Consider the following 16,268-nt stretch of genomic DNA (forward strand, 5'->3'; position numbering starts at 1 on the left):
CCCCGCCCAACAGGGAGTCCCGTCCCCCCCCCCTGAGCCCCGCTGGGCCGGGCACCCCGAGGGCAGGCCACCCATGGGGCCTGGAGCCCTGGCCCCCAGCCCAGCCTGGCTCCGAGGAAGTCACCACTTTGCTCCGGGCACCACTGTCCTCCTGCCCACGCCGGGCCCCGCTCCGCGGCCACCCTGCCTGAGGTCCTTGTGCCACGACCCTGGCCGGATCCCTGTGCTTGCCTCTCCCCGTCGGCCTGTGCCCCTGTCTGGCCAGCCGGCCCTGCCCTCAGCCAGGGTCGTCGTCCTGATCACAGACGGCCCAGGCGCTAAGGCTCGGCTCTGGATGGGATGACCCAAGGGACAGAGACAGGACTGCGTTTCTCAGGGGAGGAGGGTGGAGGGCCCAGAGCAGTGACTCGGCTCGGCCTGATCGCAGTGGCCCAGAAGGCAGGGCTGGCGGCGGGGAGGAGAGCGGGAGGCCGGCTGGGGGGTGGCGGCGGCTCCTTTGCTCTGCTGGAACAGGAATCTGCGAGATGCCAGCAGAGGACACATCTCGGGCTGAGAGGCCGGCCAGGCTCTGCCCACTGCCCCTGCCTCTCCCTGCCCAGGGGCACACGGGGGCTCCTCTCCTGGAGAAACCGAGGAGGAGGTGGGCAGAGGAGCAGCTCCTCTTAGTGGAGGGGGTGTGGGGACAGGGAGCCAGAAAGTCCAGGGTGAGGGGCATCCCACATGGGGCCGCCGCACTGAAGGGTCTCTGGGGGACTCAGAAGGAGACTGGAGCTGGGGTGAGGGGGCTGGAGGTCGGGGGGGCAGGGGTGTGGTGCCAGGGCAGAGCACAGCCCCCCGCCTTCGCTGGCAGAGCTGGGCACCCAGGACCCTGGGAGGGAGCGTGGGCAGGGGCTGGCCGAGAAGGCCTGACGGTCTGAGCAGAGATGGGAGAAGGTGTTTTTGGAAGCTCATGGAGCTGAAGGGAGGTTTGTTTTGTGTGTGTTGGAGGAGTTTGCTCAAAAGATTGAAGATGCCGCATCTAGAAGGCCTGGGGAGGGGGGTGGGATGGGGGGCTTCCAAGAATGTACTGGTAGGGGCAGGGGGGCCTGAGCCCCTTCCCACTGCGCCCCGTTAAGTACTGTGTCCCAATGCCCCTCACCCTGCTCAGGGCATGGGGTCAGGGCGGGGGGCCAGGTCCTGATGAGAGCTTGTGACACCCCCCTGTGGGGAGATGGCTTTCCAGGTGGAGACTAGACAGGTCCGCCTCCGATTTATACTGCCCGCTGCAGGCGTCTGCCCCAGAGCCCAGGAAGGCTAGAGCCCAGGGGAGCCTTGACATGATGTAATTGTTGCTCAGTCTTGTCCGACTCTTTGCGACCACATGGACTGTAGCCCACCAGGTTCCTCTGTCCATGGGATTCTCCAGTCAAGAATACTAGAATAGGTGGCGACGCCTTCCTCCAGGGGCTCTTCCCAACCCAGGGATCAAACCTGCGTCTCCTCTATCTCCTACATTTACCGCTGAGCCACCTGGGAAGGCTTGAAGGCCATTTAATTCGGCCCCTAAAGATGAGCCAGCTTGGGGAGGGCAGCTAGAGACCAGTTTCCGTGTCTGTCTAGTCTGGAGAGGGGAGGAGGCTGACAGAAGTTGGGGCGGAACCAGAGGTGAGCGTTGTTGTCTCTCGTCTGCGGTGGCAGTGACTGAACCCAGGTGTGCAGAGCTGGGGTTGGGGGCAGGTGTCAGAGGGCTGGTTCTCCCAGAACCCTCCAGCTTCTTCCAGGGACATCCCTAGTCCCCTGCTTATGGCCAGTGGTGTGGATGATTACAGCCACTGCACTAGGATTTGGAGCCACGCTCCCTGTGTGGGATGATGCAGAGGCCCAGACATAACCCAAGGCCCACCCCCATCTTCATGCCTGGCAGCTCTCAGGGGATGGGAGGGGTTTACGGAAGGTACTTAAGGGTCCTTCCTAGGTGGTCCCATCCCTGCCTGGCTTCCTTGTCATTTTTGCATAGGGACCCGCATAGGGTGGAGGCTCAGGACTCAGGGTCGCCTCCAGCTCTAGACTGGCCTGAGTGTCAAAGTCTGCCAAGCCAGCTTCCCTGCCCTGACCCACCCAGGCCCAAAGGAGGAGAAGCCCTGAAGCTGATGCTGAAGGCATTGAACTCCTGGCCAGATGCTGGAGGTGATCCTGACAAAGTCCCTGCCTTTGGGGGCAACTCTGTCCACCAGAACAGAGAAAAGCGTGGGTGATGGCAGGAAGGGGCGGGTTTAGAGAAGGCTCCCAGGGGAGGCAAGGCAGAGAGGAGAGAAGGGATTGAACCCTCCAGACCAGAGTGGGAAGGCTCACTCTCTCCAGGTGATAGGAGAGATGCACAGAAGGGACATGAAAGATCTGAGCCCAGGGGCCTCAGGGAGCAGGTAGAGAGAAGGCGGGGGAGGAGGAGGGAGCGTCAGCAGCCCCAGTCCACATTACACAGACCTCTGTCCCTCGAGTCCTCTTAGAGGGAAGGCTCAGGTTCAGAGGGCCCTGTCACTTACCTGGGGCACACGGCTTGTGAGGGGCCAGGGTTCTGTCCACAGTAGCCACGGCCCCTACTCCCTGGGGCAGAGCTCTCCCCCGAGACCCTGGGGGCAGTGGGTCCCCGGTTGCATCCCTAGGGGTCCCCAACTCTGCGGAGGCAGGAACAGGCCCGGACTCCCCACGGTGCCATTGGAAGGCGTTCATGGGGCTGGGGAATCCCAGGGTCTCTCCGCCTCCACCACCCCAGCCCCAGGCCTTTCATGTACTCTGGCCCCCATTCTGCCTCGTCAGCACAGCTATTTTTATTCCCTGCAGTTTTCAGTCAACAGCCCTTGTGTGTGTGTGTGGCGGGAGGGGCGGCAGGGCATGGGACAGCCAGAGGAGTGGGAGGGGCTCAAGGAGCCCACTGGGCAGTGGGGATGGCAGGGGAGCCGTGGTGCCCCTCAAAGGGCAGGCTGCCCCCTGCCCCCTGCAGGCCTCCCTGCCCTCTGCTGGGAGGCCTAGCAGAAATGGACAGTGCAAAACCCACAAGAGTCACCAGACCCCGCTCTGTTTTTGAACTGGTTTGTGAAACCAGGTGCCAGCCCCTCCTCCACCCTCCCAGGGGCTAGAAGGTCATGGCCCAGTTTAGACACTGGGGTGATGATATACCTTAGTGGTTCAGAGCCAGGGTCTCTTCCGAGAGCCCCAGGGGTCAGGTTTCCAGCCCCAATTTACTACATAAATAACACCTGGCAACTTCCTTATCCTCTCTGTGCCTCCGTTTCCTCATCTGCCAAATGGAATAATAACAATAGGATCATGTCAGGATTACATGAGCTCACTGCATGTGAAATGCCCAGCATAGTGCTTGGCAAGTATATAAGTGTTAACCAGGAATTCATAATTGCGCTTGTTATCAGGTTATGACTCTGAAATAAATGTCTCGTTGTTGGAGGGCTGGGAGTAACAGAAGGGGAGAAGAAGCTATAAGTTGGGGGTGCCTGGTAGGAAGCATTAGACCCCGTCCAGCTCTGGGTACCCTACATACCTGGGAGGAGGTGGGTTTTTTCCTACCAAGAGAGGCTTTTATCATACCGACAGCAGAGCTCCCCTGATGAGAGTATGTGGTTTACAGGTATTGCCTTAAGCGCTGTGAGAGTAAAGGACAAAGCCGAGCTTCCCCCTACCCCAGCCTCCCATTTTAGTAAGAGCTGCAGGTGACTCTTATCTTTTTTGAGGCTTGTTAAGTTCTTGATTGGCCTAATTTGGGAGAAGGATCTTCCACAGGGTCACTGGTGAGAAAACATCCCTGGAGCAGTTTCTGGGGTTGAACCAAATTCTCTGAGTGGCGAAGCCAAGCTGATAAAGGGGCGGGACACCCCTTGGGGGTTTAGGTTATAGGCTCAGGTTCTGTGGGCTGCTCTTCCAAGCGCTCCTCATCCAATTCCCTGAGCCCAGCAGGGACCTAGAGCCCATGTGTGGGGTGAAAAGGGTCAAAGCCCATGCTACCCAGATGGTTAGGGGTTGATGGAGGGAAGCGGGGCCAGATTGGCCCTGGAACTCTCCAGGCTCAGAATCAGTTTCGAACCATCCTCTTCTCACCCTCTGGGTAGACCTAAGGCAGGAAAAAGGCCTGGCAGCCATGGTCTGGGAGTGCGGAGAGTGCGTGGCAGAGAGAAGAACAGAGGCTGGCAGCTCCAGGGGCTGACCTAGGTGGGAGCCCGCAGGGTGAGGGGAGGCAGCCCTGTGTGCAGGGGTGAGTCTGCCTGAGGATGGGCAAGGTGACTGTGGATATGTGTGTAGATGAGGCTGTGCACACACAATTTGGAGGGGGACCATCCATGGAGCCCCCATCACCATACTTGGGAGCACCTTTGAGAGAGCTAGCAGAGGGCAGGAAGCCCCAGGCTTGGATGGAACTAATTAGCCTCCCCACCCCTTGGAGCAGCTGGGAAATGACTCATAGAAGCAACGAGGGAGTGAGCGAGTGTGTGTGTGTGTGTGTGTGTGTGTGTGTTGGGTGTGTTGGGTGTGTTTGTGTAGGAGCAAGCTGGCTGCTGAGGAAGTTGGGAGGGTATTTTAGAGTTGATTGGTGCAAATGAAAAACCAGACCTTGACAAAGGCTCTTTACCAAACTACAGGTGGGGGCCCTTAATCCCCACCACTCCCAACTCCCAACTCGAGGCCCCAGGAAGCCTGAGCCTGGGGCCTGCCAGGGCTTGCCAGACACCCACCCGAGCCCACGCCTTTCAGGGGCTTGGCCCGAGGACTCTGGTCTGTCCTTTGAAGAGGACAGACAGGTGAGGCTCAGGCCAGCCCAGGGGGAAACTGGAGGGGACTGCAACCTGGGCATGCCCCAGGCTGGGGGAGGGCAGCCGGCTGAGCACCATCCCCCACTGGGCGAGCCAGAGGGACGCTGTGTTTGTGGTAGCAGGCACGTGGATTTGGCCCCTCCGAGAGCCACATTCGAATCCTGGCTGCACCACTCAGTCGCTGGGATGATGAATGCGAAGCACTTGAAACAGGGCCTGGCATGCGTTAAACACCAAATGAACGTACGGATGGCTGCTCTCGATCAAGAAATAATTCTCAGTGCTAGATTTCTAATTTTAAAAAATAGATATACAACAAGCAACAAAGCTTTACTGTCTAGCACAGGGAACTATAGTCAATATCTTGTAAAAACCTATAACGGAAAATAATCTGGGAAATGATAGGTGTATATTATAACTGAATCACCCTGCTGGGCATCTGAAACACTAAGTCAACTATACTTCAGTGAAATATATTGGGCCTCCATCTCTCAGGCCCACACATGTCAGGATGACAGGTGAATGTACTGAGGTTTGAGGGTCAGAGGAACCAACCCACTCCCACTCCTAATAGAATCTTCCCCGAGCTGATGCTGATGAGGCCTGGAATTTACACCTTGAGATAAGATCAATTCCTTTGATTTAAGGCTCAGTCATAGGAGAGGAGGGGCTTCCCTCATATACAGGAGACCCTGGTTTGATTCCTGGGTTGGGAAGATCCGCTGGAGAAGGGATAGGCTACCCACTGCAGTATTCTTGGGCTTCCCTTTTGGCTCAGCTAGTAAAGAACCCGCCTGCAATGCTGGAGCCCTGGGTTTGATCCCTGGGTTGGGAAGGTCCCCTGGAGAAGGGAAAGACGACCCTCTCCAGAATTTGGCCTGGAGAATTCCATGGACTTCATGGGGTCGCAAAGAGTCAGACACAATTGAGCGACTTTCACTTCACTTGGGAGGGAAAACCCATTCCTGGGAACCCATCTCGAGGCAAACAGTAAGTGGAAAATAAATGTGGCCACACTACGATCATTCTTTCCCCATAGGCAGGACAAATCATCAGGCTGGTTAAATCAAAGGGAGGCTTATTTCAACCCAGTGAGCCCCAACTGGAAAGTGTCATCAGCATTAGCTCACTCCTTGTCCAGGGTAATCCCTCCCCATCCCCCCACCTTGTGACCCTGAAGGTTTCCAGAACTCTCATAGCTCCTGAGTATCCAGAGGTTTCTGCATTAGGCTCCAGGCTGCCCTCTAAGACCTCTTGGAGCAGATTTCCTCCACAGAGAGTGTCAGACCAGAGGGGAGGGCCATCTGGAGTGACTTCCTCCAGGCCCCTGGCCTGCCAAGGCTGAGGCTCTAAGTGCTGGCAGAGAAACAACACAGCTACCCCCTTCCCATCCCTACCCCCAGCCTGCCCCAGCTGAGAAAAAGCTATGATTTGAGATTTACAACTAGGGGGACGGGAAGTAGGGATCCATTTTGCATTCTTGGTGCTGGGCCACAGCAGAAATGCAGGAATTTGGGAAGTAGGCCACCAGGATGCCCGGTGCTGTCTTTGGCCAGGACAGAGAAAGTTTGATCTGTTTCAGCCTCCCAGAAAGTCCTGAGTCTGAGCCCTCACTGTAGGTGAAGCTTGAGGACTGGCTGCAGCTCTGGGTAATTTTGGAGAAGGCAATGGCAACCCACTGCAATACTCTTGCCTGGAAAATCCCATGGGTGGAGGAGCCTGGTAGGCTACAGTCCACGGGTTGTGAAGAGTCGGACACGACTTAGCGACTTCACTTTCACTTTTCACTTTCATGCCTTGGAGAAGAAAATGGCAACCCACTCCAGTGTTCTTGCCTGGAGAATCCCAGGGACGGGGGAGCCTGGTGGGCTGCCATCTATGGGGTCGCACAGAGTTGGATACGACTAAAGTGACTTAGCAGCAGCAACAGCAGCAGCTGGGTAATTTTGCTCTCAATCCAGAGAGAAACAGCCTGAGCCTGGACTGCGGCTTTACTAGAGATGAAGGGCATGTTTGGTTGGCAAGAAAGATGGTGACTGAGCAAGGCCAGCAAGTCATCCACCATCTCTGCATCCTGGGAAATGTGCCCTAGAGTGAACGGGAAGGCTGTGAGGGGCAGGTCTCATCCATTCTCAGTCTTCCGGAGGTTTCCCACAGCAACTGTTACCAAGCTGGCAGGGCATGGCTGAGGCTCCTTGAGGGGTTTCAGGCCAATTCAGTGCAGCGAGGTGGTTTGAAGGACCCTCAATGGAAGCTTGGTGTCCCAAGAGAGAAGGTTCTAGAATCATATAGTGGCAGGAAGTGGGGATGTCTGTCATGAGTTTTGTTTGGCCAGTAATTTGGGACAATTAGGATCATAGGCACTCAACTGTGAGGGATTGGTCTTGAACTGAGTGGGGAGAATCAAGATTTTACAGAAGATTGCAGGTCAAGAGGTGCAATGAATGAGGGGCACTTAAGTGGAGGTAGATGGAAAATCCTACACCGAATTTGGGCTTCCCAGGTGGCTGAGTGGTAAAGAATCCTCCTGCCAATGCAGGAGACATGGGTTCAATCCCTGGGTCAGGAAGATCACTTGGAGAAGGAAATTGCAACCCATTCCAGTATTCTTGCCTGGGAAATCGCATGGACAGACGAGCCTGGTGGCCCTACAGTCCATGGGGTCACAAAAGAGTCGGATGTGACTTAGTGACTGAATAACACCACCTGAATTTATATTAACCTTACATCCTGAAACTCTGCTATAATCATTATTAGTTCCAAGAGGGGGTTTGTTTGTTTGTTTTTGGCCGATTCTTTTGGGTTTTGTACAAAGACAATCATGTCATCTGTTAACAAAGACAATTTTATTTCTTCCTTCCTGATCAGTGTAACTTTCATTTCCTTTTCTTGTCTTATTGCATTAGCTAGAACTTCAGTATGATATTGAAAAGGAGAGGAGAGAGGTGACATCCTTGCTTTGTTCCTGATCTTAGTAGGAAAAGTTCCAGTTTCTCACCATTAAGTACTATGTCAGCTGTAGGATTTTTTAGGAAAATGTTCTCTATCAGGTTGAGGAAGTTCTCTTCTATTCCTAGTTTGCTGAGAGCATTTATCATGAATGGGTGTTGGATTTTGTCAAATTCATTTTCTATATTCATTGATATGACCATCAGATCAGATCAGTCGCTCAGTCATGTCCGACTCTTTGCGACCCCATGAATCGCAGCACGCCAGGCCTCCCTGTCCATCACCAACTCCCGGAGTTCACTCAGACTCACTCACGTCCATCGAGTCAGTGATGCCATCCAGCCATCTCATCCTCCGTCGTCCCCCTCTCCTCTTGCCCCCAATCCCTCCCAGCATCAGAGTCTTTTCCAATGAGTCAACTCTTCGCATGAGGTGGCCAAAGTACTGGAGTTTCAGCTTTAGCATCATTCCTTCCAAAGAAATCCCAGGGCTGATCTCCTGCAGAATGGACTGGTTGGATCTCCTTGCAGTCCAAGGGACTCTCAAGAGTCTTCTCCAACCACCACAGTTCAAAAGCATCAATTCTTCGGCGCTCAGCCTTCTTCACAGTCCAACTCTCACATCCGTACATGACCACAGGAAAAACCATAGCCTTGACTAGACAGACCTTTGTTGGCAAAGTAAAGGATTTTTATTCAGCCTGTTGATATGACAGATTAACATTGATTTTCGGAACTTTCCTGTGCTAATTTTCTTAGACACTGTGCTCCCAATGCAGGCAGCCCAGTTCCATCCCTGGTCAGGGAACTAGAACCCACATGCCACAACTAAAAAAAAAAAGATCTGGCATTCTGCAACTAAAACCCAGCAGAGCCAAATGAATAAATAATTATAAAAATTAACTGATTTTCTAGTGTTGAATCTGTGCTGCATACCTGGGGTAAATCCCCTTTGGTTGTAGAGTATAGTCCTTTTTATATGCTGTTGGATTTGATTTGCTAATATTTTGTTGAGCTCCACTTGGATTTAAAAGAGAAAAGTCAGTTGCATAATTACAGGATGGTGAAACTCTGATATGGCCACAGTTCATGATGAAAACTCCGGGGGTGTCTGTAAGCTCCCCTTGTAGGTGGGCTGCTGCAAATGTAAATGCCATCTTGGGATGAATGAACACAATGGGTGGCCAGGCCAAGGAGAAAAGGCCTGTCTCTTTGCGGTCAGACTATATCTGGAATTGGGTGTTCCGATCTGGCAGCCCCACAGAGGGAGACAATGCCGGGCTGGACCCGCCCCAGAGGCTGGACCTGCCTCACCCTCCCGCGTCCTCCCCCTCGGCTCCCTGCCCAGGGACAGCTGGCCCTAACCTGGCTCCCTGACTCCGGACCCTTCCTTTCACACCCCTTGCCTCCAGATTTCCAAAACTTTAACTCCGACTTCCGCTGAAACTTCCGTTTTGACGCAGTTTCCGACGGAGCTTCTCACTTCCTAACTGAGTTCTGGTGCCCACGGAACAGGGTTTTAGTCTTGGCTGAGCCTTTCATTTATCATTCTCTAAAATTATCTTATTTGCTTCCCTATTTATTATCTGCCTTCTCTCTCGGGAATGCAAGCTCAGTGAGGACAGGGACTTCGCCACTCCTGTATCCCTGACTCCCCAAACAGAGCCCCGCATAGAGTGGATGCTTAGGAAATGTTTGTTAAAGGAATAAATGTGTGGTCTGGGGAGTAGGGAGTTACTGCTCCTTTCAAGGCCTGTTTCCCCATCTGCAGAATGAGGGAGTTGGACTCCATGTCTCTGGTCCTTGCAAATCTAACATTCTTAAATTCAGTGGTGGGGGTGGGGGGAGAGTGGAGGGGAAGGGCACTGCCTGATGGTCCAGTGGCTAAGACTCCACACTCCCAATGCAGGGGACACAGGTTCGATCCCTGGTCAGGGAACTAGATCCCACATGCTGCAACTAAAGCAGCAACAAAGATCAGAGAGGCCGAGTGCTGCAACTAAGACCTGGCACAGCCCAAAAAAAAAAATTAAAAAATTAAAATAAATATTAAAAATTTTCCCATGAGAAGAGGTTCCTCCAGGCCCTCAAACACCCCATCTCTGAGGCCAGAGACTGATCCTGTGGCTGGTGGAAGGAGGATTTGAGCTGTCACATGGCTCCCTTTACTCCAGGCTGGGCTTGAGGGGCCATGTGGTGATCTGCCTGCAAGACACCCAACCCACTGACATGGGACATTATCAGTGCTTGTCCCTGCCAGAAAGTCGCCGTGCGTACACCCCAAATGTCTTTTCATTCTCCACTGGGGCCACTGCAAACAGCACAGCTTGTCATTCTGTTCTAGACACACTCTTAGGATGAGCAGGGGGCACCTACACACTGGCCAATGTAAGCAACCCAGCACCCCTGGGAGGGCTTTCCAAACCAGGGGGATGAAGTCCAGACTCCCAGATGTGGTCTTCAAGGCCCTGGCCTAGCTGCCCAGCCCACTTCCCCAAGGCCCATAAACAGGGATTCCCTGGTGGCTCAATGGTAAAGAATCCCCCAGTCAATGCAGGAGACATGGGTTCAATCCCTGCTCCAGGAAGATCCCACATGCCACGAGGCAACTAAGCCCATGCTCCCACGACTACTGAACCTGTGCTCCAGAGCCCAGGAGCCGCGACTACTGAGCCCGTGAGCTACAACTACTGAAGCCCACATGCCCTAGAGCCCATGTTCCACCACAAGAGAAGCCAGCGCAACGAGTAGCCTGCTCACTGCAACTAGAGAGTAGGCCCCACTCAACAGCTAGAGAAAAGCCCACACGGCAACAAAGACCCAGTGCAAACAGAAATAAATAATTTTTTTTAAAGCCCATAAACAGATTCCAAACCCTCCAAAGACTGACACAGGGTAGCTCCCTAGGTCCTGCTTCTGCATTTGCTCTGGCTGTCCCTTCTTCCTAGAGTGCCCTTCCCTTTCACTTGCCTGCGCCCATAACTCCCTCATCCTTTGTGACTCAACTGAAAAGGCACATCTTTCCTTTCCCTGGTCTGGAAGTCCCCACTCAGCCACCCGAACTCCCATAGCACAGTCAATTCCCTTCTTTATTTATTTATCTTTATTGGAATATAATTGCTTTATAATATTGTGTTAGTTTCTGCTCCCTTCTTTAGGGCGGACATCTCTGTCTCCTCATATCATAGCTTCTGTGCCCTTGTCTCCCCAGCTATCAACTCTCGGAAGGCAGGATGCATAGCTGGTGCATCTTTATGTCCTACTCAGGGCTAGCTCAGCTTCTGACTTAGGAACAGAATGAATGGATGGATGGGTGGGTAGACGGATGGATGAAACCTTTCAGAATCCATCTTATTCCAAGAAAGATCTATATCCAAGGCCTCATCCACTCACTGAGTGTCTGCCAAGTGCCCAGGCCTGGGACCAGCCGTGGTGATCTGGACAGAGTTCCTGCTCTCTCGGCATTTTGGTCTGGTGAAGGAGATAGAGAAAGAAATTAGGCCAATAAACAAGTGATTAAGAATTATGATAAATAATGTCAAGGAAAATACATCATCATGGAAAGTACAAGGACTAGGACAGAGAGATGAGGAGGAGAAGTCCTCTTGGAGAAGGGACATTAGAGGCTTGATGGGAAAGTGAGCAGGAAGAGCCATGTGAAGAGATAGGAGACAAGAGCTCCAGAGAGAGCAAAGATCCAAAGGCAGACGTGAGTTCAGTGGTCAAGAAGCTGGAAGGAGGCCGGAAGGACTGGGGCAGAGTCAGCAGGGAGAATAGATCAGCAGACAAAGGTGAAGAGGTATAGATAGAGGCTGGATCACCAGGGCCTTGGAGGCCACCAAAAGAAGTTTAGGTTTTATTCTAAGCACAATAGGACATTACTAGAGAAATTTAAGCAGGAGAAACAATATGATTAGTTTCTTATTTTTAAAACAGTACCCACTGAGACCTCCCGTGATCCACTGGCTAAGATCTTATGTTCTCAAGGCAGGGGACCCATATTTGATTTCTGGTCAGGGAGCTAGATCCCACAGGCCACAGCTAAGAGTTCTAATGCTGCAACTAAAGATCCCACATACCATAACTAAAGCCCTGGAGTGGCCAAATAAATAAATAAAATATTTTTTTTAATGTTTACATAAACCAGCACCCACTGCTTCTTTACTAGACTGGTTTGGAGAGGGCAGGGGCAAAAGCAGGCAGCTATTGCAAGAAAATGTTGTGATACGGACCGGGGTGGGTGAGGGGAAACAGAGGTTGTGTGTTTTGGAGATGTTATTAATAGAACTTTGGACAGGCCGAATATAGAGATGAGGGAGAAGAAGAATTCACAAAGATGTCTCAGCTTTTGATTTGAGCAAATTTGAGGCTTGGATGGATGGTGGTACCATCTCCTGGGTTGAGGAAGAGGGTGAAAAAGACAGTGACCTTGAGAAACCTAACCTTGCGGTTGATATCAGAAATGTGGGCGGTCTTGGGTGGACTGTGTCCTGAAGCTTAATAGTTGACTGTAACCCCTTTCGGGAGTGAAACCTCTTCTCCATAGTGGCTGTACCAGTTTACATTCCCACCAATAGTGTAGTAGGGTACCTTTTTCTCCACACCCTCTCCAGAATTATTTATCTAGACTTTTTAGCAATGTTGAATACTTCTTCATGTGCATTTTGGTCATCTGTATATCTTCTTTGGAGAAATGTCTGTTTAGATCTTCTGCCCATTTTTTATTGGATTATCTGTTTGAGAATATATTTCTGTTATCTTTTTATTTTATATTGGAGTATAGTTGATTTGGGGCTTCCCTGATGGCTCAGTGGTAAAGAATCCGCCTGCCAATACAGGAGATGAGGGGTCGATCCCTGGGTCAGAGGATCTGCTGGAGAAGGAAATGGCAACCCACTCCAGGATTCTTCCCTGGGAAATCCCATGGACAGAGGAGCCTGGCAAGCTATAGTCCATGGAGTTGCAGAAAGTGTCAGACAGGACTTAGGGTCTACACAGCAACAACACACTTGATTTACAATGTTATGTTAGTTTCAGGTGTACAGCAAAGTGATTCAGTTATACATATACATGTATCTCTTCTTTTTCAAATTCTTTTCCCATTAGGTTGTTACATATTATTGAGCAGAGTTGTCTGTGCTATAAGCAGGTCCCTGGGCAAATGCTTCATTCCAGATGCTATTGGTTGCTTGCCTATTATTATCCACATAGTGGGGTCCAGTAGCCAGTTGAGTATTTCAGTCTAGAGTTCAGAGGAGAGAGTTACCATACTCCTATAACACAATCTACAGTCATAGGAATGATGCCATCCAGACCCAGACAGAGCCCTGGGGCGAGGAAGAGGGACAAACACAAAGGTCATTGAGAAGGAACAGCCAGAGAGGCAGGAAGTCAAGCATGGGTGAGCTGTCATGGAGGCTGAGCGGGTACAGCCTGCCCAGAAGCGGGCCACGGCCAACTGGGTTGAATGTTTCTAAGAGGTTGAGGGAGGTGAAGACAGAAACGTGTGCAGCAGACTTGGCAGCATCGAGACTGCTAGTGACTTGACAAAAGCCACTTCCGTGGAGTGTGGGAGGTGACACACGCCAGGTTGGAGTGTTTTGGAGAGGGAATAAAAGGTAAGGAAGTAAAGACAGCTGGTGTAGACACTTTCCAAGAAGTTTGTCCATGAAGAGAGGCAGAAAAATAGAGCGAGAGTGAAGGGAGGTGAGAGTTCCCTTGGGGTCTGCAGCTAAGACTCTGTACTCCCAATGCAGGGGACCTGGGTTGGTTCCATCCCTGGTCAGGGAATTAGATCTCACATGCCATGTCTCTAAGATCCTGCATGCCACAACTTAAAAAAAAAAAAATTCCATCTGCCACAACAAAGATCGAAGATCCTTGTGCCTCAGCTAAAATCCGGTGCAGCCAGATAAATCAATAAAAATAAAACATCTCTTTAAAAAGAAGGAAGGGAGGCGTGGAGGCAGGAGGGTGCTTTCTGTCACCGCTACCATTATTTTGAAGATGGGAAAGCCTGGTCACTGAGAGGGAGGGGCTGGTGGTGGGAGAAGGAGAAGATACATAAAGGAGGAGGGCCTTTGGAAGGCAAGTGGAATGAGGGGCCCAAGCCGAAGTGGAAGTCCTGGTCTTGCCTCTTCTGTTGGTAGGATGGAGGAGGAAGAGGCGGGCAGTGAGGTTAGGTCCACTGGTTTGACTGTGTGTCATGGATCCTGTGTGTGAAGACTGAGACCAAGTCATCAGCTGGGAGCACTGTGGAGAGGATGGGGAGGGGACAGTTGGAAGAAAGAAGAGAAAGCACGAAATAGTTCTCAAAAAGAAGAAAAGTGAGACTCACAGGGAAACCTATACTTGGAGTGTGGCACTCAGGGAAAACCTGGGCTTATAATCACAAAGGCAATGGGAACCCTGCCAGGTCCTGCCTTGGCAGCAGTAGCACCCAGCAGCTCAGGGCCCTGACTCCGGCAGAGCATAGCTGGGCTACCAGGTAGATGAAGGTTCCCGCTGGTGAGGGGCGGAGAGAAGGCTGTACTTAAGGGTATTTGCTTTTCTTTCTTTCTTTTAAAAACTGGACTGCCAGGGAAGCCCCCAAGGGAATATTTTTTACTATTATAGTGTAAGCATTTTATTGTTCAGTCGCTAAGTCATGTCCAACTCTTTGCAACCCCATGGACTGCAGTGCACCAGGCTTCCCTGTCCTTCACTATCTCCTGGTTTGCTCAAACTCATGTCCATTGAGGCAATGATGGCGTCCAACCATCTTGTCCTCTGTTGCCCCCTTCTCCTCCTGCCCTCAATCTTTTCCAGTGAGTCAGCTCTTCGCATCAAGTGGCCAAAGTATTTGAGTTTCAGCTTCAGCATCAGTTCTTCCAATGCATATTCAGGGTTGATTTCGTTTAGGATTGACTGGTTTGATCTCCTTGCCATCCAAGGGACTCTCAAAAGTCTTCTCCAAAGCCACAATTCAAAAGCATTTTATTATAAAGGATAATAAAGGGTAAAAATGAAGAGCCAGATGAAAAGGTACACAGAGAGAAGTCTGGAAGGATTCCAAGCATAGACTCTTTGGTTCCCCAACAGTATTTTCAAGGAGGGATTGTGATGGCTCTTGTAACTGAGGCTGGAAGAGGGAGGTGAAGTCTGAGGGGCTGATGGAGAGGGAGGACTCTCAGGGTCAAGGGCAGAAAACAAGGAGAAGCTCAAGGATTACACAACCCGGCACTTGAGCTGAGTAGTAGGAGGTGGGGGAGGGGAGTGCTCAAAGCAGCCGTATCAGAGGAGATCCAGTTTCTGTTCATGATTTTAGTTCAGAGTGGGCTCAAAGGAGAAATAACTCAGGTGGAAGAGCCCTCTCATTCATTCATTCATTTGATAAACTCTTCTTCAGCATCAGGCACACAGGTGATCCAAAGGAGAAATCCACTCAGCCAGGGTCACCAGGGAAAGTGTCCTGGAGGTGGTGGTTCATGTGTAGGTTGAGCCTGGAAGGACAAATTAAAGCTTTCCAGGGTGACAAAAAGAAGGAGTGCTTCAGGAGGCATGGGCTTCAGTGAAAATTTGTGTGGCCCATTTGTGAAAATGGAAGTAACATGGCTAGAGGGTGGGTGCGTGTAGAGAAGGGCTGGGTGGCGAGGCAGGAATCGGGTCATGGAGGGCCTGGGAGCCACATGGAGGAATGCAGACGCACTTTTTAAATAAACTTTTCATTATGCATTGGGGTCTAGCCGATTAACAATGTTATGATAGTTTCAGGTGAACAGCAAAGGGACTCAGCCATACATGTACATGTATCCATTCTTCCCCAAACTCCCGTTCCACGCAGGCTGCCACGTAACATTAAGCAGAGTTCCCTGTGCTTTATAGCAGGCCCTTGTTGGTTATGGACGCATTATTAATCCAGCGAAGGGTTAAGCAGAGGGTGACCTGAACAGATTTATGACTTTAGAAATGGGGGTAGAGACTTCCCTGGTGGTCCATGGTTAAGACTCCACTCTCCCAATGCAGGGGGCCGGGGTTCGATCCCTGGTCAGGGAACTAGATCCCACATGCCACAGCTAAAGATCCCTCACACTGCAACTAAGACCCAGTGCAGCCAAATAAATAAAAATAATTTTTTTAAAAAAGAAATGGGGATGGTGGATTGGAGGAGAGCCAGGTGGGAGGCAGGGAGGCAGATGGGAGGCTGTTTGAATGCAGCAGGTGAGGGGTGATGAAGCACCCCCTGCAGGATGGAGAGACAGGTGGGTGCTGGAGGCAGCCTCGGCGAGGTTGGGAACTGACCAGATGTGCCACTGGGATGATTTTGGCCATCACCAACCAAAACTGCTGCCTCCACTGGCCTAGCCAAGGAGGGCATCCACCCACTCATATAACACAGCAACCAGATGCTAAGTGGCTCCAGGGCTGGTGAAGAGGGGAGGAGGAAGCAGGGAATTTAGGACCAAGTGCAAATTCCAAAGGGAGGGATGAGGAGTCCACTGGGGGCCAGCTAGGGGCCAGCAGGAGGAAGTGCCAGGCTAGC

The 16,268-nt window shown here is 51.7% G+C and overlaps 1 protein-coding gene across 1 annotated transcript in view; it reads left to right on the plus strand.

The window, feature by feature from the left end:
- SCN4A (sodium channel, voltage-gated, type IV, alpha subunit) overlaps positions 1-16,268 on the plus strand; it is a 53,163-nt gene that overhangs the window by 758 nt on the left and 36,137 nt on the right.

This window comes from Bison bison, unplaced genomic scaffold (assembly GCF_000754665.1).
Source record: "Bison bison bison isolate TAMUID 2011002044 unplaced genomic scaffold, Bison_UMD1.0 scf7180017864371, whole genome shotgun sequence".
In the NCBI taxonomy this organism is placed as follows: Eukaryota; Metazoa; Chordata; class Mammalia; order Artiodactyla; family Bovidae; genus Bison; species Bison bison.